This window comes from Malania oleifera, chromosome 2 (genome assembly GCF_029873635.1).
Source record: "Malania oleifera isolate guangnan ecotype guangnan chromosome 2, ASM2987363v1, whole genome shotgun sequence".
Lineage (NCBI taxonomy): Eukaryota > Viridiplantae > Streptophyta > Magnoliopsida > Santalales > Ximeniaceae > Malania > Malania oleifera.
Window position 1 is genome coordinate 43893077 of NC_080418.1, and position 23984 is coordinate 43917060.

Below are 23984 nucleotides of genomic sequence, written 5' to 3' on the forward strand. Positions count from 1 at the left end.
ACAAAATATAGGTAGAAACCAAAAGCTTAATGTATTTTCATTAATTTTATAGGCAATATAGAATACAATAAAAAAATAAAAGAAAAAGAAATAAAATAAAAGCAAAGGGTGCATGAGCACAGTACATAAGCAAAAGAGAAAGCGCATAAAAATATCTCAAGCATCTAGTCTATCCTAATCAGAGTAAGAATCAGAATCGGAACTGCATGAGCAACAAGATGAGGCTACTGCTCCAGTGGCATCTCGGTCCCGTGCCATTTCCTCCAGAAGACGATGCAATTTAGGGGTAAGAGGGGAGGGTGGTGGTTCTCTGTGTGGGTGTTGCATGAGAGACCGAGGCAGCAAATGCTCAGGAATGTCCGCCGAAGGTGGATTATTATAATCATATGGCATGGTTGGCCTAATCGTATGAAACAACACTGGATGAGCGGGCATGTCCTATGTTAGCCCTAGGGTAACATTGGAGGACTACTCTCTAATGGGTGGCACATCGGAACGTGTCGGGGGCAACTGCACATCCTCAAGTGTCACCCTTGGTGCTCTCGTCTCATTCAAAATCCTTTCGTACTCACTCAGTACAGCTCGATCCCCTGGAAGAAGACTCTCCCCTTGGCGGGTCCTGAACCCTCTGCCGCTTTAAGGCTGCTAGAGGATTCCTTCGCGGAGGCATTGGCCAGTAAAGAGGAAATCCTATGAATTAAGTTAAAAACAAAAATTTTTCAGGGGGGCATACTTAAGATTGGACTCTCTTGATATTTCTTTATTCATTTTTATAATCAAAGACAGTAGCATAAATATGTGCTCATAGATTAGTAATCACCTATTAGCTTTAAGTATGATAAAAATAATAACTAGCAATAATAAAATTTATAAATTTTAAAAAAATTTATTGTTATAGTATCTGAAGAGTAAAAAATATTTAAGTTTTGACGGCTTGAAGTTTTAATGATATTGAAAGCATGTGTGAATGTATATCCTTTAATAAAAAAAATATACACTAAAACGCACAATTAATAACATTTTAATTTTCCTTGCTGCCTAGAAGGTGTACAAAGTGAGGCTCACCACAGCCACAACTGTTAGAATCACAGGCTCCAGAATAACTTTTACTGTTGCCAGTTAAAAATAGTACAAAATTTTTTTGTCAGACCATATAGGGCATTAACAGTTAATGAAATTAGGAATAGCTTCCCAAGAGGGGGGGTGAATTGACTTTTAAAACTTTCTTTTAACTTCTTTTAAGAATCCTTAACTTCTTTATTTCTTTTAACAAATTCTTTAACTTGTTTGTTTAATTTCACCAATCACACAACAACTTAATCTCTTTAATCAACCACATAGTTAATAAAACATTCAAAAAATTAATCATAATCTCCACACCAACACAACCACACTTTATTTATCAAATATAAATTCATTGCAGCATTATTAAATTGATAAAATCATTCAAGATTTAGCACTCTTGGAATACAAACACTATTCAATCAATCTCAAGCTTTTATACCATTCAATCACAATATACCTTTTGTTGTTAGCCCTGGATATGAAATTGTAAGCCCTATATATATAGTATTACTTCTTCAATATGATGTGCAATATAACATTCAATCAACACAATATTTATACTCTTCTCAATATTTAGAACTCAACTGAACTCTTGGTAAATTTATCTTTGGGATGTTAACCAAGTAATGTACTCCCGTATGGTTTCCGCAAGATATGGTGTAACCAACATACTCCCTATCGGTTTCCGCAACCCAAATCAAAATTAAATCTTAAGTTTGTTTGATTTCCAAATATATGTAGTTTATATGATTTTCAAATTTAAACCATCCACACAATTTAAATATGCACTGAAAATAAAGAGTAAGGGAAAGAGAGAATGAGATAGATATTTTTACGAGGTTCGGCTTATACCCAGCCTACGTCTTCGCCTTTGGCAAACCACCAAAGGATTCACTAGTTCAGTTCCGTTGACGGGTGGAACAATACCGATTACAACACTCCTTGGTTAAGGCTAAAGCCTGCCTCTCTAAGCAATGTCCCCTTGCTTAGCCAACGATCCAAACAACCCTTGGAACATCAAAGAACTATAAGAAACATAAGATAAGATATGCGTACAAATATACTCTCTCAAAGAGCAAGTTAGTACAATTTCAGCACTATATACTTTGAATGTAAAATATCAATATGAAATACAATGAAGGTCAAGTGTAGAATTCACCAATATCCTTCTTAGAAGAGGATTAGCAGTAGAAACTTAGAGAAAGAAGGATCAGCACTACAGAATTTTTCAATGAGTGACCAAGAGAACTTAGGAAGAACAAGAGTACTTTCAGCTTCTCAAAACAGATTTTTCAATTCTTGGATGTATTTTGATTTGCAAAACCATACATTTATAGGCTTTCAACTTGTTTCCATGTTGCAAAAGTTTCCTTTGAGAGTTTCCCAAATTTTTAGAAAGTTTGGAGCTGAAACAGCTACATTTTAAAATATTAGAATTTAAAAATTTGCCCGTTGAACAGTGTTCAGACGTCTGAAGTCGCGAGTTCAGACGTCTAAACTGCTACTGCCTTCTTTATATTCTGTCTAGAAAATCTTCAGACGTTTGAACTTAATCTTCAAACGTCTGAAGTAGTTTGTTCAGTCATCTGAAGTCCCTCCTGTGAACAGTGTTCAGATGTCTGACAGTAGTGACCCCGCTTTAGTGTTTTGACCATAACTTTTTCTATATAACTTCAAATTAGGTGTTCTTGGTGTCAAAAGAAAGCTAAGAGAAAATACTAACACTTTAATGTTGACTATTTTTTAAAATAATGAGTTTTTAATAGATAAAAAATCACCTTAATTTGTCTATATAAAAACTAACAGCAATTGGAAAAACTCTTTTTGATGCTTTTCATTCCAAAAATGATTCTAACCTTTTTAAAATAATCTTTGGCTTTATAAAAATATTTTTCAGATATTTTAAAAGGTAGTTAGGTCTAAGAAGTTAACTTAAGAGCTTCAAAATATTTCAAATGATATTTTAAACATTAAAGTACTTACATGAAAACTTCTAAGACTTTTCTCATTTTAGGTTCTTGAGTCATCATGCTTTGTCTTTGAATTGAGGTCATCTTTTCTTCAAGCTTCCATATTCTTTGAGCTTTCTCACTTTGCCTTTATTTGGCTCTTTTGACTTTAATATGCCTTGGCTTTCAACAACTCATTCATGTCCTCATATTCTTCAAGGTTTCATATAGCATCTTTAAACTATGCTTTGACTCTTTTAAGCTTCATTTGATCCTTGTGAGCACTTTGACCTTGTTTTCTCATACATGAGCCCTGAAATATCATTACTTATACAAATACATTAAATTACACTTGTTTGTTAGCATCAAAACAAGATAACAAGATTTTAAACCTTATAAGGCCAACAGTTAACAAACACACTGCACATATCAACCCAATCTATCAGGAAAAAAAATGAAGCTTTCAATTATGAATTCTGGAAGGTGAAATTAAAAAGCAATTGCCACAATCAAAATAATCAGAACAAAAGATCACATTCTTAATAATTATCCCGATCAATTTCATCCTGTACCAGATAATGCCTAAATAAATTAAACAAAACTACTAAAAGAATGCTACTAATTACAGCTCAATTCGCCCAACGTTAAGAGCAACTTGAGATGGGCCTTTTTAATTAATTGACCATTCTCAATCAAATCTATTTTTTGAATCAATCAAAGAAACAAAACACTCATGATTCCACAATCCACCAAGAAGATATTAATTGGAAAACCTAGGTTGTTTGGCATATGTTTGGAAATTCTAGCTTATTAGGAGTATGCATAATCAATTAATTAACACATTGTATGCAACATATATACAGTTAGATTTGTGCAATTAGTATCTAAGATAAAAGTACTATGATTAATCCCAATGCAGTCCATCAAGGACATGCAGCACTGACAATAAAAGTAGAAGGTTTGTGTAGATTTGCAACCTCCAAATTTTCAATGGATTTATGTATGAGTATTCAATCATTTTTCTTGCTAAAGATACAAGGAACTTTCCACAAAGTTTTGATCCACAATCAATACAAAAATATGTGAATGTAACACACATGCACACAGTCACACACACGCACACAGTCACACTCGCACACAGTCACACTCGCACACTGGTTTGCAAAAGAAGAAGAAGAAGACATAGGAGGAGCTTTATGATAGCGGTGGTGGTGGGAGGAGCGACCAATGATAGGTGAATGGCACACGCACAAACACACACAACACACACACTGGTTTGCAAAAGAAGATCAAGAAGAAGAAGAATTAGAAGAAGAAAACCTTGGAGGAGCCAGCGGCGGTAGTGGAAGGAGCGAACGACGACGAGCGAGAGGAGGGGAGGAGGGAAAATATTAGGGAAAGGAGGGAAATGAGCGCTAGAGAGATTGGGTAAAACCAAGAAAATAAAAGAGGTGTTAATGACGGTTTCTAAATCCATCACTAATAAGGGGCTAATAGTGACGGATCTTCAAATTCGTCACTAATACTATGAAATAAATTTGTTTTTATTTTTTTTAAATAAAAGAGGTAGTAGTGATGGTTCCCAAATTCATCACTAATAAGGGGCTAATAGTGACGAATTTGAAGATTCATCACTAATACTCTGAAATATTTTTTTTTTTTTAAATAAAAGAGGTATTAGTGACGGTTCCCAGATCCATCACTAATAAGGAGCTATTATTGACGAATCTTTAAATTCGTCACTAATACTCTGAATTAAATTTTTATTTTATTTTTTTTAAATAAAAGAGGTATTAGTGACGGTTCCCAAATTCGTCACTAATAAGGGGCTAATAGTGATGAATCTTCAAATTCATCACTAATACTTTGAAATAAAATTTTTTTATTTTTTTTAAATAAGAGAGGTATTAGAGACGGTTCCCAAATCTGTCACTAATAAGGGGTTAATAGTGACGAATCTTCAAATTCATCACTAATACTCTGAAATAATTTTATTTTTTATTTTTTTAAAATAATAGTAGTGATAGTTATTTAATCGTCACTAATAAGAGTCTTCTAGTGATGGATTTAATTTGTCACTAATACCGCAGAAGTCGTCGCTAATATTTTCTTAAGATAATTTCTGCACAAAAAATGTTTTCCCATGATTTTTTCCTGGTTTAAGTGACGAAAATATTAGTGAGGGTTTCAAATCCGTCACTAATAGTTTCGTCACTAAAAACCAAATTTTTTTGTAGTGATGGTACCGTAGCTATATGTTCAAAATTATGATAGTGCTACCACACGACCAGTAGCGTGGGAGATGGCAGTCGATGTGGCTTCAGTGTAGAGTGGTGATGTTCCCTTGGCAATCTGGGACCAGACGGGGTAGGTCCATCGTACTTACAGACTTATGTTTGATCTAGCATGGTCGGCCAACCATTGCTAAGTCCCACCTTCGAGCCACACAACCCAGTCATGTGGGGGTAAAACATGACATTAGCTAGCTGTCCATCCTAGGTGTTATTTCAGTATAGTACAATTATATAAAATATTTTCTATGTACAATATACAGTATGTTATATTATGAATTGACAAATAATGTTTTACTCAGTTTAGTATGGTTAGATTTTTTCAGTTATGCTTTATGTATTATTTATATGTACAACACGAAAATACTCATGTTGCCACACATTGATACTAGTTTATTTCCCTTACTAAGAGGTGTCGCACCCCAGCATTAAAACATTTCAGGAAATCTGGATAAAGGAGCATATAGAGCTCGGCGATGATAGAGTTGGACTGTGCTACCCTGTCAGAAGGGTGAGTTGTTATGCTGGGGTCAGATTTACTTTGGGAATTGGCCCTTGGATACATTTCAGTGTTTTGGTGGATGATTGCATATATATAATTAGCGGATTTAATAGAACTCTGGTCTTGTGATTGATTGGATGGTTGTATGTAAATTACATTTCTTGCTGCTTAGGTGTCAAAGTTGTTTAACAGGTATGTCCCCAGTACCCACCAGTCTGGGAGGACTATGTTTATATCAATATAACAGGGAAATAGGGTAATTATGAATGATGTTATGTCTTTATGTGAAAAAAAAAAGTATATGATAAAATAAGGAGGTCATTAGAGTTTGGTATCAGAGCTTAGGTTGCTAGGTTTTGTAGACTTTAGAGCGCAGCGGAAACAATACTAGAGTTAGGAAAAGAATTTGAGATTTTGTTCTATAGTCTGGAGGAAAGACATCTATGGTTGTTTCCGTGTTTTTCCTAGGGCAGCGATTTCAGGAAAACCATGGATACTATCACCGGTTCTTGTTTCCGAGTGGTAGGACTGAATCTTAAATTGGAATTGAGGATGATAAAATGAATGGCAATAAAAGATTATTTTTGGATCCTAGTGTGTTAAGTGTATTAGTGGTACTACATAGTGTCACCCAGTAGGTGATGGTAGAAATGGCTAAGAGTTTAGGGGAACAAAGTTGCACGATTAAGCATTTCACGCGTATGAAGCCCTGTCATTTTCTAGCAGGGGGCTAACCCACTCGTGACTGAGAATTGGGTCTAGGATATTGAGGATATGTTGGTAGTGCTTTCATGTACAAATGAGTAGGAAGTGTTGTTTGCAACGTTCAAGTTGACTAAGGAATTAAAACACTAGTGGAGATCAGCAAGATTATTAGAAGAACAAAGACCTGACCCTGTAGTGGTGACGTGAAGCTGCTTCAAGGATATTTCTATAGAGTGGTACTTCCTCGCTACTTTCAGGAGTGCGAAGGCAGCAAAGTTTCTATACTGGACACAGGGGCAGATGATGATACAGCAGTATGCAGCTAAATTTGTTGAGTTGTCCCAATTTGCCCTGTATTTGGTGTCATATAAGGAAAGAAAAGCAAGAAAGTTTAGGGAGGGCTGAGTCGGGGATTTTATGAGAAAGTTGTAGGCTTTCAGGGCCAGAATTTTTTGAGATAGTTGATAGAGCCACAGTGATTAAGAGTGGCCTGTAGAAAGGTGCTACAACATAGAGTTAGAGGAAGAGGCCAGCACCTCCATATTTTTAGGCAGGGAGCCATGGATGAGGCAAGATAGCAGAGGATGTCAGAGATAGGGGATGGGAGTTTGAGCGGTACTAGATAGACCGATGCCTCCTCTTTGTTCCAAATGTTACAGGAGACACCCAGGAGAGTGTCGGGTCAGAAAGGTGGTATGTTATCGATGCCGTCAACCTGGCCACATGGCGAGAGATTGCCGAGCACTGCCAATTTTTGCGCCTGCTCCTAGACCATACCGAGGAGGTTGCCAGGCACCCCGAGATGGACAACAGAGGAATACCACCCCTGCATGAGTCTATCTACTGACATCGGGAGATGCTGAGGCGGCAAGAGATGTTGTGACAGATACTATTTCGATTCTATCATATAAAGTTGTTGCCTTGTTTGATTCAGGGGTGACTCATTTCTTCATCACTTGAGAATTTGTTAAATTTGGTGGGATTCTAACTTAGCCGTCAGATATCAGTTTGTTAGTGTCTACGCTGACTGGGGCAATAGTGTCATGTAGGAAGGTACTCAGGAATTGTCTAGTTTGGATTCAGACCTCTAGGAGAACAGGAGTATAGGTTTGTGGGGTCGTGTGTGCATACCCAGACCACAATTGTTACCTATCATTCAAGTGAGGGTGTTGTTTCTAGAGGGTTTCCAACGATATTTGGATTGTGTAAAGGAGGTATCAGAAGGGGAGTTAAGATTAGAGGATACCCCGGTAGTGAGGGATTTTCCTGACGTATTCCCCGAGGATTTTACAAGACTACCTTCTAAACGTGAGGTAGAATTTTCTATTGATCTAATTCCGGGGATAGCGTCAAATTCTAAAGAGCCATATAGAATGACACTAGTAGAACTAAAAGAGTTAAAGGAACAGTTGTAGGAACTGTTGGATAAGGGGTTTATCGAGCCCAGCGTGTCACCCTGGGGAGTGCCGGTATTGTTTGGGGAAGAGAAAAATGGGTCGATGAGAATGTGCATCAGCTACATATTTTCATATTTCCATAAGTCGGCCAAAATAGTGGGGAAAGTTTAATCCTAAAATTAAGATGCGTATAAGAACGTAAGATACTAAGTGGGCAACAACTGGACTCCTATATTTTGTGAAAATTTTTTATTCCCTGGGAAGTGGGGTCATCACCATAACCTAAAAGGAACCATGGTAACAACATGTCATGGGCATCACGTTGCCAAGCCTTATGAAGGATCCTGTGAATCAAATAATACCTAACAGAATCATCTTCATCAACTTACTTAGAAGAAAAATCATAATGATACTTGGACCTTTAGCAATCTGCTATCCAGAAAAAAAAAAAAAAAAAATCTATATATGCTAGAACCTGGAGCTTTATCTTTTTTGTCTATCCTATGCGAATCTTACTTGGCTATGGGACCAATTTAACCACTTAGGTATTAGCTCGATTAGGATTTTACTTGTATACGGCTTCATGTGAAATCTTTTGTGGTTATCTGCAGTTGATTATGGCTATTGAAGCCATCTTCAAAATCTAATCCTTCTACCATTAGCAACTCTCTAGTACAAATGAATATCACATTTTCCTTCCTCGTCAATTTCACACAAGACTTATGTTGCTAGACAATGTCCAATCACTAACCAGAGCTGGCTAACTAACTTCATTAGTATTGTATTCTGTACCAAGAACCAAGATGTGTTTATTACATATTTGGCCAGTCACTGGAGCAAGATTAGGGTTGGCTTGAGTCAGTATACCAGGACATAGACTTGCCATAATTACAATCCTTGTTTTTCATTGAGGATATTTTCCAACTATATATTTTGGGTATTCGATGTTTGCCAACATAGGCTAGAAATGGAATCTTAAAACTGTCGAAAGTAAGAAAAATCTAAGAACCAATTTGGTAGGAAAATAATACTTTATCTTGATTTAAAAGTGTAAGCCTATGCATTAGATTTGCATTGAAAAGGAACTGGGTGATTAGAATTCCAGGGAATGTTTGTAAGTTCATATAATTTTTACTTAAATGAATTATAAAGTTATGACGAGAGTTTTGAAGTGTTTTTATACATTTGATCTGACAAACAAATGATTATAAATCCTGATTTTGAGATGTCTCAGTAGGTATGGTCCTTGATGAGTATGAATCACCATTGTAAGTTCTTTGTTTGAAGATGAGGCTAACCATTGAGGGTTAAGTATATATTATACACCTAGTTGATTGTTTTTTTAAAAGAAAATAGTATTCAGAAATCCAAATGGAGTGAGGGTTTTCTTTCTAACTAATAAGCTCTGATACTTAACATCTTGAGTGCTTGGAAAAGGATAGAATTTAGGCACATGTTTGGGGTTGTAGCATTGATGGAAGAAACATATGAGTTAACGAATCCCAAACTTCTTTACCCATAGGTGATGAATTTTTAGATATTCTTTCCATATGACTTATCGAGGCTACCTTCAATAGGAGATTGAATTTAATATTGATTTGGTGCTACGAGCGGAGCCTATGACGATTGCTTCCTATAGAATGACATCAAATGAAGTAAGGCAACTTAAGGTGCAACTAGAAGATTTCCTTAACAAGGAATTTGTTTGACCTAGTATATCATTATAAGTTGCACCTCTGTTATTCACTAAGAGACATAATGGGGCCTTAAGGTTATGCATTAATCATTGGAAGTTGAATCACGTTACAGTAGGAATTGACATTGACTTCCAGGGATTAGGGGATTATTGGATTAATTGGTAAAATCCAAAATTTTTTGAAGAATGATTTGCAATTAAATTACCACTAATTAAGATTTGAGAATTACACATCCCAAAGATAGAATTGAGTACACAGTAAGATCGCTATAGGTTTCTAGTGTTATTAATTGGGGTTACCAATGCATCTTACATTTCCATGGATATAATGAATCAAGTTATTCAATCATACTTAGATCAATTCATTATAATTTTTATGGATGAATTTTGGGGTATTCAAGGACTCAAGAAGAGCATGAACAACATTTGTGGTTAATTTCACAAGCATTGTGAGAGCATCAATTATATTCTTAACAGGAAATGTTGGTGTTAGATCTTTGGAAGGTTGGAGATGGAAATTGAAGTTGTTGAGTGTTGGTGTTGAAGTAAGGTGTATTAGGACATGATGTATAATCCATTGATTTATGTTAAATACCAGTTTTAATAGAATTGTTTATAAAGGTTAACTAATGTACTAGAGTAGAAGGGTGCTACTTGTATGAGTGGGTAATCACCCGTATACTTGGGTAGTCTCGTGGGTAAATATTTTGCATGTGTATTATCAGGTTCGGAAAATGATTTCAAAATTTATGTTAATGGTTTGAAAATGGTATTAATATGTTAATTATAATCTCATGATGGCCACACGATGTTTTAATATATATTTTTTCTTCCCTTACTAAGATGTGTCTCACTCGAATATGAATATATCTTTTTCAGGACCTCCACGAGATCGAGCATAAAGAGCTTGAGGTTATTACAACATTTTTGGGTTATAGAAAGAAAAGGGTATATACTTAATTGATATTTTGGGTTATATGTAAGTTATGCTTTATGTTTTATGTTTTAAGTCTTCTGAGATATGGATGATTGTGAAATATATTGGTGTTTATGAATACTGAATGTTTTTGGAGATATGGGTATATATGAGGATACAGGGTAATGAATAGTTCTTTTGGAGTATAGATAGAAATAGTAAACTTTGGTATTATATTTTTGGAGATTATATTGATGTTTTTCGCTGCGTACATGATATTAGGATGTGGATTATTAGGTAAATAAATGGATTAGTAGCACTACAGGCCCACTTAGAGGGTCGAGGCTACCACTACCATTGTAAAGCTCCACACATAGTTGAGTTCGGGCGACTAAACCTTAGGTTCAATCGACTAACATGTTTGGGTGACCAAACTCAAGATTCAATCGACCAAAAGGCTACTGCCTATTTCAAAATTCATAATTTTAATTGATTCGGGTGATCGAACTACCAGTTCAGTCGAGCGAAGCGTGTGATAGTTTTCTCAAGCAACAAGATATCGTTCCAATTTTGAAATATATTTTTACATACCAAAACTTATACAAACTGTCAGAATTCAAACCTAGCTATAAAAATTTAACCCTAATCGTGTTAGGGCAAGCAAACACATTGATTTTACATTGAAAATCTGTCATGTGCCGTGAACCCTTGCTGAAACTATTTTTCTGGTTTATACTTCAAAGTTCCAAGCTTTCAAACCTAGAAAACTAAGCCAATCTCTTGAGCTTCATAGCAAACATTCTTTTGAGAGTATTATAGTTTTTATTCATGTACAAGTCCGCTCTGTTAAGAAAGATTTTATTATACAAAATCAGTTATTGAATTCTCTGTAAAACGACAGCTCTGTGATTGAGTCGTTGGCAACTAAGAGGGTTGTTCTTGCTTTAGAGGTAATTCCACCTACTGAAAGGAAATAGGCTACTCGGCCTAGTTAAGCAGAGAGGTAACTTCACCTACGTAAAGAAGAGAGGTTAATCCGCCTATTGAAGGAGTTTTGTAAAGCATCTCCACCTACTAAAAGAGAGAGGCTTCTCCGCCAAGAAGGAGGGATAGTAAAATCGTCATAGGAGGTTGCATGAGGCAAGGACGTAGGCATGATTACCGAACCTTGTAAAAAATATCATTGTCACTCTTTCCCTTATCTCTTTTACTTTCAAGCATGTTGAAATCTATTTGCTATGAATGATTTACTTTGATTTGTGAACACTATGAATGTTTTACTTTGAGGTATGAATGTCGTGAATGATTTAAAATACCTAAACTGATTAAACTCTGTTATAACTATGGATTTAAACTTGATTTAATCTGCTAGAATTGCATTGTATTGGCTCATTAATCATTCAAATTCTAGAATAAACCTTTGTTTGACTAAACATATTGTTATCAAAATTAATCTGCGATAAATATTGTAAATCTTGTGATTTAGTTTCATATTTAGAAATATCGATATTCATATAATCTTTTACTGAAAGTATTTCTGTGGTGATTAAAGTATTTAGATCACTTGTGAAAAACAAATTAAGATAGACTAAACTTCCGCATTAAATTTTAAAATACCCAATTCCTTCCCCTCTTGGGATTACACCTTAACTTTAAATTTTATAGTGTATGTTGTTTGCAGATGATATTGTTTTGATTGATGAAACTAGGGGTGGAGTAGAGTCATAAGTTATTATTATGGAGGGAAGAAAATATATGAAATGTAATTTCACAATAGTAGGAAGAATACTTTAGTAATACTAGGAGGAACATTTGAGAAAAATTAAACTTGATTATCAAGAAACCAATAGCACTAGTAAGTTTTGATACCTTAGTTTATTAAGCAAGCTGAGAGAGAAATTGAAGAAGATGCAATGCATAGAGTTGAAGCAAATTGGGAAAAATGGAGAAGTGTTTCAAGTATGGTTTGTGATCATAAAATTGGAAGAAAAGTGTTCATGTAGCCAACCCCACCTAATGGAACTTAAGGCTTGGTTGTTTGTTGGTACTGTTGTTGGGCGAATTTAATTATTGTATAGCTAATAGTTTGCAACAACAATAACAAGAACAACAAAACCAAGCCTTAGTCCCACTAAGTGGGGTTAGCTATATGAATCCTTTTCCGCCAATTTATGCGATCATGGACCATTTCTTTTGATAGATTCAAGGATGTTAAATCCTTACTCACTATCTCCTCCCAAGTTATTTTTGGTCTACCCCTACCCCTTCTACTGCCCCCCACAGTAGTGAAGTCATTCTTCCTTACATGTGCACTATGTGGCCTACATTGCAAGTGTCCATACCATCTGAGTTTATCTTCTACAGAAGCAACACCTAAATTACCACAAATATGTTTATTCCTTAATTTATCTTTCAATTTTATACCACTTATTCATCTAAGCATTCTTATCTTAACAACTTTTACTTTCTTGATATTATATTTCTTCGTCACCCAGCATTCTGATTTATATAGCATAGTCGGTCTTATAGCTGTCCAATAAAACTTCCCTTTCAATTTTAAGGGTATTCTACGATCATATAGCACACTTAATGCACTTCTCCATTTTACCCAATCTTCTTTAACTCTATGCATTACATCATCTTCAATTTCTCCTTCAACTTGCATAATAGATCCAAGGTATTGAAATCTACAAGTGCCATTTATTTCTTCATCATTAAGTTTAACTTTGTCTCCAATATTCCTCCTATCATTACTAAAATTATATTTCATATATTCTGTTTTATTTGTACTTATCCTAAAGCCTTTAGATTCCAAAGCTTCTCTCCATAATTTTAACTCAGCCTCTACACCGTCCCTAGTTTCGTCAAGTAATACAATATCATTTGCAAACAATATACACCATGGAACTTCCTTTTGAATACTCTTTGTCAATTGGTCCATTACTAAATCAAAAAAATAAGGATTCAAAGCAGATCCTTGATGTACACCTATGGTAATTGGAAATTTTCTAGTTTCTCCATTTATAGTCCTTACACTATTCATTATTCCATCATACATATCCTTAATGACATTAGTATACCTACAACATACACCTTTTTTTTCTAAAACCCACCATAGAACTTCCCTAGGTATCCTATCATATGCTTTCTCAAGGTCAATAAATATCATATGCAAGTCCCTCTTCTTTTCCCTAAACTTTTCCATTAATCTTCTTAAAAAATAAATAGCTTATATGGTAGATCTCCCACGCATTAAACCAAATTGATTTTCTAAGATTTTCGTTTCTAACTTTAATCATTGTTCAACTATGCTTTCTCATAGTTTCATCGTATGACTCATAAGTTTAATTCCACAATAGTTATTACAATTTTGAATATCTCCTTTATTTTTGTATATAGGTATTAAAGTGTTTTTCCTCCATTCATCTGGAATTTTCTTTGTTTTTACAATTGTACTAGTTAACCATATAATTTCGTTATCACCCAAGCATTTCCAAACTTCAATTGGGATGTTATTTGGTCCCATAACTTTACCATTTTTTATCTTTTTTAGTGCAATCTTAACTTCGTTAACTCTAATTTTGCGAATAAATCTTATATTTTTAGTATTTTACTCATTTGACAATTTTAAGTTTAAGCCTTCTTTTTGGTTTTCGTTAAACAACTTACAAAAGTAATTTTGCCATTTTTTTTAGTATCTTCATTCTTAACCAAGATAATATCATCCTCACTTTTTATACATTTTACATTTCTTAAGTCCTTACTCTTCCTTTCTCTAGCTTTAGCAAGTTTAAATATATCGATTTCCCCTTCTTTTGTACCTATTTTATCATATAAACTATTAAATGATCTATATTTAGCTTCACTAACGACCCTTTTTGCATTTTTCTTGTCTCCTTATATTTTTCAAAGTTATCTCTGTTTCTACATTTTTGCCAAGTTTTATACCAAGTTCTTTTTATATTTATGATTTTTCGTACATCTTTATCCTACCACCAACTCTCTTGGCTATTCGAGAATCTTCCCCTTGATTCACCTAAAATCTCTTTTGTTATCTTTTTAATAGAGCTAGCTAATATATTCAAAAGAGTATTTGTATCTATTCCGTCCTCTATGGTCCAATCCCCATCTTTGATAAATTTTTCTTTAATTTTTATTATATTTTCTACTTTTAGGTTCCACCATCTAGTTCTCCTAGACTAGTTTATTTTATCTTTTTTCTTCCATTTTTTAATACATATATCTAAAACTAAGACTCTATGTTGTGTGATTAGGCTTTCACCTGGAATAACTTTACAATCCTTACATAATAAACGATCTACCTTGTAACGACCTACTTATTCTACCATTTTTTTCCTATAATAATATCCCATATAATAATCTTGGAAAATCATAATCAACCTTGACCCATGGGTACTAGGGATAAACCTGAAATACAACATAGATACCTAAACAACAAGAAATGTAAAATCATATAAATATCAAGTTATCCTTCCAACACAATACCAGAGTTTACTACATCGTTCATATGAATACACACAACCCAAGATAGCCAAAAAGAGTTCTAGGATCACCACCCAAAAAACCGTCTGACCCTAGCAAAATGCTTACCCTTGAATTATGGTAGATCAACTGAATCCTAACGCTACGGAGCTCTATCCGCTCTTCTATCTGGAGCTCTTGAAATTTTTATATAGCTGGGGTGAGACACCCCTTAGTAAAGGAAATAAACTAATACTAGTGTGTGACAACATGAGTATTTTCATGTTATACATATAAAAGTACAAAAATTATACTTGATAAACTATTTGTATCATATTTGGAAAAACATATTTTATCAAAACATGATATAACATATTGAATTTCTATACATGTAATTCATCTCATATAACTATACATAGAAAACATCCTAGGTGGATAGCTGACTAGTGTTATGTCTTAGCCCCACATGACTGGACTGTGCAGCCCGAAAGCGAGACCTAGCAATGGCTGGCTGGTCACACTAGATCAATATAGGTTTGTAAGTACTATGGGTTTGCCCCTCCTGGTCCGGACACCAAAGGGACACCTGTGCTACAATAAACCACATCGACTGCCGATCTCCCACTGCCCTTACGGCAAGCAGTAGCACTAACATAAACATGATAGTGATCATAAAGCTATGGTACCGTGCTTTGTGAAAGCCTAAACTAAGCCAACCAGGTTCTGATAACATATAACATATTTCCAAATAATAATACATAGCTATTTCATAATAATATCTATCATGTTAATATCTTCACACAACTTTGCATAACATATCATATAAAATTTATGGCCCTTACGCCGGCATTTTATATTTTGTAAATCACGGCCCTTACGCCGATATTGCATATCATAAAAACCTTCGGCCCTTACACCGGTATTTTATATAAAACCTAGGCCCTTACGCCGGCATATCGTATAAAATCCTCGACCCTTACGCTGACATAACATATAAATTCCTTTGTTTGACCCTTGCATCATTTTATCATTTTCCTGAAAGCAGTAATAACATACTTATTTTGTAAACATAATATTTCCTTACCATAGTTTCAATGGTAAATATTACTCATGCCATATAAAAGAGATAATAATCTTATTTCTGATATTATACATAAAGTTCATATTTCTGATCAACAACATTATTTCCAACATAATTCTACAATATACATATTTATCTGAAATTAAATACTGTAAAATAATAAATACATTTTCATGAAATCCTGGCTTAGTTTATCCCCTTACTTGACTTCTAGAAAGCCCATAAAATGACTAGTCCTATATCCGTAGTGTTCCCCGTTTAATTCCCTGAAAACAATATTGCCCCGAACAAAACTTCAGTATTTCTTCGAATACTACATTCTCTACAACTGTAGGAAAGCCAAATACTAAATAATAAGTCTTACCCTGAATTTGGGGTGAAGTCCAAATTAACCCCACCAACGATCTACTCCAGCAGACTTGGAGAGAACTTCCCCAGGAGTAGCGTGGCAGCTTTGGATCGTCGATCTGGCGAAGAATGAACCAAGAATCTTAGAGAGGAGGAAAAGGGTACAAACAGGAGAGAGGGAGAAAGATTCTTCTCGTAATTTCTACTGAAAAATCGAGTTTAAGCTATTTATACACCTGCACTCGTCGACGAGCCACGTCACTTCGTCGACGAGGCCACGAAGGGAGTTCGTTGATGAATGCTTACTCTTCGTTGACGAAATTTAGAACTTAAAATAGCCTCTCGGTAACTTCTCATCGATGAGACACATGTCCCTGTCGACGATCCCCTCAAGTGTGTTCATCGACGAACATGCTATGTTTGTCGACGAGACCCCTATTTGAATTCCAAGTTCAGTTTCTTTTTCTCTCCTCCTATTATTTAATTATTATAATTTCATCAGGTCTCTACATTCTTTCCTCTTTATAAAAATTTCGTCCTCAAATTTACTATCCATATGACTCACTGTCCCTTGAAAACAAACAGTCTACTTATTTTATTACTTCTCCTCACTTATGGAAAAGGAATACTGTGGTTACATTCAGAATTTTCGGAGATTACATATATAAAATAAAATTCTCCCAAAACCAAAATACTATTACTAACTAAACTATTACATATACTAACCTGCAAAAAGAAATATCTCATAACCACGTATACCTTCCTGATCATAATTGATCCCCACAGAAAAAATGTGGATGTTTGTGCCTTATTTGTTCCTCGAGCTCCCAAGATGCTTCTTCTATTGTGTGATTTCTCCACATGAATTTCACTAGAGGAATCTTCTTATTACCTATTTCTTGTTCCTTCCTATCCAGAATCTATACTGGTACCTCCTCATAAACTAATGAATCGCTAAGCTCTAATTCATCATGACTGATTACGTGAGAGGGGTCCGGGATGTATTTCCTCAACATGGAGACATGGAATACGTCATGTGTCTAGACAACACAGGTGGTAAAGCTAACCTGTAGGCAATTGGCCCTACTTTCTCTAGAATCTCGAACAGCCAATGAACCTAGGGCTAAGTTTACCTTTCCTTCCAAATCTCATAACCCCTTTAACAGAACTATTTTTAAAAACACATAAGCACCGATATCAAACTCCAATTTTCTGCAAAGGGTATCGGCGTAACTCTTCTATCGGCTTTGAGTTGCACTCATTCTATCTCTAATGAGCTGGACTTTATCATATGCCTGCTACACTAGCTCTGGCCCCACAACTCACCGCTCACCCATCTCATCCCAATATAAAGGAGAATGACATCTTCTACCATAAAGCGCCTCAAACGGTGTCATGTCAATGTTGGCCTGATAAATGTTATTGTACGTAAACTCCACCAATGGCATAAACTAGGGCCAACTACCCCCAAAATCTAGCACACACACTCGGAACATATCTTCTAATATTTGAATCATCCCCTCAGTCTGCCCGTCTAACTAAGGATGGAATGTCATGCTAAAAGATAACTAAGACCCTAGAGCTTCCCACAAGCTCCTTCAAAATCGTGACGTGAAATGCAGGTCCCGATCTGACACTATAGACACAGGCACACCGTGAGAACAGACTATCTCTTGAATATACATCTCTACCAGTATGTTAATGGAGTAGCTAATCTTGATGGGAAGAAAATGGGCGATCTTAGTCAAATGATCCACAATCACCCAGATTGCATTTTGGCCACGCAATGCCAATGGCAGCCCTGAAACAAAATTCATAGATATATGATCCCATTTCCACTCTAGGATAAAAAGTGGCTGCAACTGGCCTGTCAACTACTAGTGCTCAGCTTTTATCTGCTAACACGTCAAACACTCTGCCACATACTCGGCAATCTCCTTCTTTATACCACTCCACCAATAAGACTCTCACAGATCCCTATACATTTTCGTGCTACCGGGATGAACTGTGTATAAAGATCTGTGAGCCTCCTCTAAGATAGTCTTTCTGATATCAACATCAGCAGGAATACACAATCTCGAACAGAACCGTAAAATTTCGTCATCTGTAATACGAAATTCCTCTCCCTGACCACTCTGCACTCTAACCATTACCTCTGGTAATTCCGGATCCTCCTTCTGTGCAGCTTTAATCCTTTCCTACAGAGTAGGCTGCACCACTAAACTGGAAATACATGTTTGAGGATCACTCTTAACCAACTCTATGTCGAGTCTCTCTATATCCATCATAATTGAATACTGAATCTCCATAGCTATCAGCGCTGGTCCCACGGGCTTCCTACTCAGTGTATCAACTACCATGTTTGCTTTTCTTGGGTGGTAAATGATAGTACAATCAAAATCTTTAATAAGCTCCAACCACCTTCTTTATCTCATGTTCAGTTCCTTCTGAGTGAAAAAGTACTTTAAACTCTTATGGTTGGAGAAGATTTCGCACCGTTCGCTATATAGGTAATGCCTCCAAATTTTCAATGCATGTACTACTACAACTAATTCAAGATCATAGGTAGGGTAGTTCTTTCATACTCTTTCAACTACTTGGAAGCATATGCTACCACCCTACTATGCTGCATCAATGCACAGTCAAGTCCCTTCAAGAACACATCACTGTAGATAACATAACCCTCACACCCAAATGGGATGATCAACACTAGTGTCGTGACAAGCCTTTGCTTTAATTCCTAGAAACTCTACTCACAACTCTCGTCTCATTCCAACCTGAAGTTCTTCCTAGTCAATCGCGTTAAAGGTCCTGATAACGCTAAAAATCCCTCAACAAAACTTCGGTAATACCCAGTTAGCCCTAAGAAACCCCTGATCTCCAAGACGTTCCTCGGTCTAGTTTAATTCACTATCGCATCAATTTTACTAGGATCCACAGAAACTTCATCCCCTGAGATGACATGCCCTAAAAACACAACCTTCTGGAGCCAGAATTTACATTTTCTGAACTTGGCATACAATTTCTTTTCTCTGAGCATATGTAAGACTTGCCTCAAATGCGTTTCATACTCCTCATAGCTCCTCGAATAGACCAGTACATCATCAATAAAAATAAGAACAAACTGGTTTAAATATTAATGGAAAATTCTATTTATCAAATCCATGAATATTGTATGAGCATTCGTTAGAACAAATGGCATAACAAAGAATTCATAACGCCCATATCTAGTCCTGAAAGTTGTTTTTAAGATGTTTTCTACTTTTACTTTCACTTGATGGTAGCCTGATTTGAGGTCAATCTTGGAATACACCCGTGTACCCTGGAGTTGGTCAAATAAATCATTTATGCGGGGTAGATGATACTTATTCTTGATTGTCACCTTATTAATTTCTCTATAATCTATACACATCTTCATGGATCCTTCTTTCTTCTTCACAAATAACACTGGAGCTCCCCACAGAAATACACTGGTCCAGATAAATCCCCAATCAAGTAAATTTTGTAACTGATTCTTTAATTCTGTCAACTTTGATAAGGTGCTTTAGAGATCGGCACTTTACTTGGAAGCAGATCAATAGGAAAATCTACCTCACGATAAGGTGGCAAGCCTGGTAACTCATCTGGAAAAACATCTATAAACTCTTTCACTACTGGTGTACTAGCGAGCTTCAATTCATTCCCTGACATTTCCTTCACAAAGGCCAAGAATCCCTGACAGCCACTCAAGAGCAGTCTCCTCGCCTGAATAGCTAAATTTAATTTAGGCAGGATTGCACTCGTGACCCTATAAACATGAATTCTAGTCTTCTCAGAGATCTGAAGATTACTTCTTTCAAACGACAGTTTATGCTGGCATAATTGGTTGCCAACTAGTCCATACCAAAAATTACATTGAACTTGTGCATATCCAATACTATCAAATCATCTGATAAGATTTTTCCCTGATTTTCAACTGGATAACCACGGAGCACTCTGCTACACTTTACTACAGACCCTATTAGTGTAGTGACTAACAGTTTGGTGTCTAACAACTATGTTTCTAGCCCACCTAATCTAGTACACGCCATAGATACGAATGAATGTGTGGCTCCTGAATTAAACAATACAATAACTTTAAATGAAAACATGATAATCATACCTGTCACCACATCGCCGGCTGTCTCAGCATCCCTAGGCATCAAAGCATAGACCCTCGCTGGAGCTACATTCCTCTATTTGCCACCATGAGGCACTTGATAGCCTCTCTTGTATGGTCTGGGAGCAGGAGCGGTATATGGTGGTGTAGGGCAGTCTTGCACCAGATGTCCCTGTCTACCGTAGTGATAGTAGACAGCTCTCCCCACTCGACACTCTCCCAAGTGTCTCTTCCCACAAGTCTGACATATAGGAAAATTCTGCACTGCCTGAGCCTCACAACCTCCAATCTCTTACCTCTATCCTCTGCCATAGTTTCCCCTCCTCCACTGACCCTACCTAGGTCCCTTCTAAAAGCCTGAGGGTGCAGATCTCTTCTTCTGTCCCTGCTCCTCTACATCCATGCGCTCACTAGCCTCGGCCAAGGCTGCTCTGTCGACTAACTCAATAAAGTCCTGTATCTTCAACACTACCACCTTGTTGTATATGCCTCGCCTCAAATCTCTTTCAAACTGTATCGCCTTCTTTACTTCATTAGGAATAATATACAGAGTAAAGCAGGAAAGCTCTATAAATTGTGCCACATACTACTAGACCAACTGTTGCCCCTATTTCAGATTCAGGAACTCTTCCACTTTAGCTTTCCTGACAGTGGTTGGAAAGTATCTGTCAAAGAAAAATTCTCTAAATCGGTCCCATGTCATAGCTATCGGCGTCATTCTCTATTGTTCTAGAAGTTTCACCGCAGTCCACCACCTTTCGGCCTCTCCTATCTGTTTATAGGTGGCGAAGAGAACCCTTTGCTCCTCTATACACTGTAATACTGCCAAAACTTTCTCAATCTCCTGCATCCAATTCTCGATGACTGTTGACCTTATTGGTCGCGCCCGGTTTTGATTATGACAAATACTCATTGTAACTTATGGGTGCTTGAGGTTTTGTGCAAGAACTAAGATTGTTAAGATCAAGATGGGCACAAAGCAAGTAAAAGTCTGAAGGCCGATTATCAATCTCAATTGTAATATAATTCATTTGTGAAAATCGATCTGTAATAGTAAATAGGGCTCTGGTTTGTAATAAGCTCACACACATCACATGTATGATTTATTACGTAAGCTTAAACAAACCGTGAATGAAAAATGACCTTAGAAAGAACTTAGGGTTTTGATGACTGACATTGGACTTTTTCGGTGTCTTGGTTTTGAATATAAATGAACCTAGGATAAACACATTTGCACCCATGTTTGTTAGGCACTTCATTAGGATTTGTGTGTGTTAAAACGGGACCGAAATGCACACTTTGTGCACTTTCGGTCGACCGAACCAGGCAGTTCATTCTGCCCTAGTCGACCGAACCAGGCTTGGGTCAACAGTTGACCAAGGCCCTGTTCGACCGAACCAAGTAGTTCAAAAAGCCCCGGTCAATCGAAACCCTCTCTAGTCAACATTTTGACCATCCGGTAGACCGAGCCAGGTTTGTACACCAACTACCTGGTTGACCAAAGGTCCTTGGGAAAATTCCTAGTGGTCTGGTCGACCGAACCAGCCAGTTCAAAATGGCCTGGTCGATCGAACCTCGAAAAATTGAGAAATCACACTCTCCTGGTCGACCGAGCCCTCAGTTCAAAAGTCCCCTGGTCGACCGAACCATATGAGTCCTGGTCGACCGAAACTAATCTGGTCGACCGAACCTCTCAGGTTGCACCTAATTTCTTTTACCACAGTTAAATTTTTAAACAGGGTTAAAATGGGTTAAATATAATTAAACTTTTCTAAAAATCCCTAATAGGTCCCCAACGATAAAAAATTTCGGTATGTCTATATATACTCCTTCATTTGGGAGAATTAAGTATTGATTAGCAAAATGATTAAAAATTTCTCTCTCAAGCAAATACTCTCTTTTGATTTCTACTGCTCATACTTTTCCTACAAACACTCTAGCTTTCCTTCTCAAGTTCAAAATCATTTGTAAGTGCTTTGAGTGTATATTCAAAAAGGTTTTGCTCTCATTGTTTGAAGTGTTTTGAATCAATTTTTCTGAAGAGAGCATAACCTAAGCATTCTTAGGAGGCTTTTCTAATAAGCCTGCCCTAAGAAGGCTTGTGGTGAACTTCCGAGTATTGCATTCTCATTGCAATCTCTTTGGAAGTTTGTATTTGTTTTTGGTTTGCAAAAACATTTTCAAACTTACTCAAATATTTTGTGGAATCTTTATTGAACTATTTGTGAAAATATATTTTTGTTTGTTACATTAATCTTTGTGGCAATATTTATTCAAGTATATATATCATTTGCTGAATACAAAGATTATTTATTTTGCAAACCAAGCATATACATATTCATGTGATTAAGATATTCTATTGATTGATATTCTTGAGCCTTGCTTGATATTCTATGTGAACACATTTGATTGAAACATTTTGAAATACATAGATTGTTGTTGATACTCTCATGTACTTACTACACTAATAGAAAATATTTTTGACAGTTGAACCATTTAGACCACACTGAGCTTACATTTTAAATCATCTGTGGTGTTTGTGATTGTGCGCATTTGTGGTACAAATTTGCTTTACGTGAAAGCACCCTTATACTGTACCTTTTGATTGTATATTTGAGAGATTCCCGATGTGGCTTGAGGGGACGGTAATCCAACCCGATAAGGATTGGTGTAAAGGTTGAGGTCAGCCCTGTGTTAATTTGACCTGGTTTGTATAGGTGCCGCTTCACCCATCTAAGTGACCAAGTTATTGTGATAATCCTTGTGCTGGTTAGCCAAGGCGGGGACGTAGGCAGTTGGCCGAACCTCGATAACATATCTGTGTGTTACTCTGTTCATTACTGCTTTCTAGTGTATGTGTAATTAATTAAACTGTTTTAATTAACTTCTTATATTACTTGCACTAGATTGACTATAAGGTTGTGAACATACTGCTGTTAGGAGGAACACCTAGGGGATAGAAATTTAAAAATACCAATTCACCCCCCCCCCTTCTTGTGATCACAGTAAAGCTAACAATAGCTGCAGGATCAACTCCTTCTGAAAATGCCGGAGGATTCATGTAATGACTCGGCCCTTTATACGGACCAGTACCATTAATCCAAATACAAAATACCTGTACCTGTTCAAGATACATAGACAACCTGCCCTAAAAAGGGACATATGGGTGTAAACCGTATATAATTACAATGTAAATGTTGCAGAAAAACATAAACACTCATTGGGATTTTTGCTAGACTTATACCAGAACTTACTATTATATCCTCAAGTACATAAATCCAGACATAGAATATAACCTGTTATTACAACCCTCCAAAAAGGAACTTCATCTAGGTTTAATACATGATTTCAACGCTTACATAAGCTAAACCAAAAACAATCCCCTAGGTCCCTCTAGCTACGAGGACCAACAAC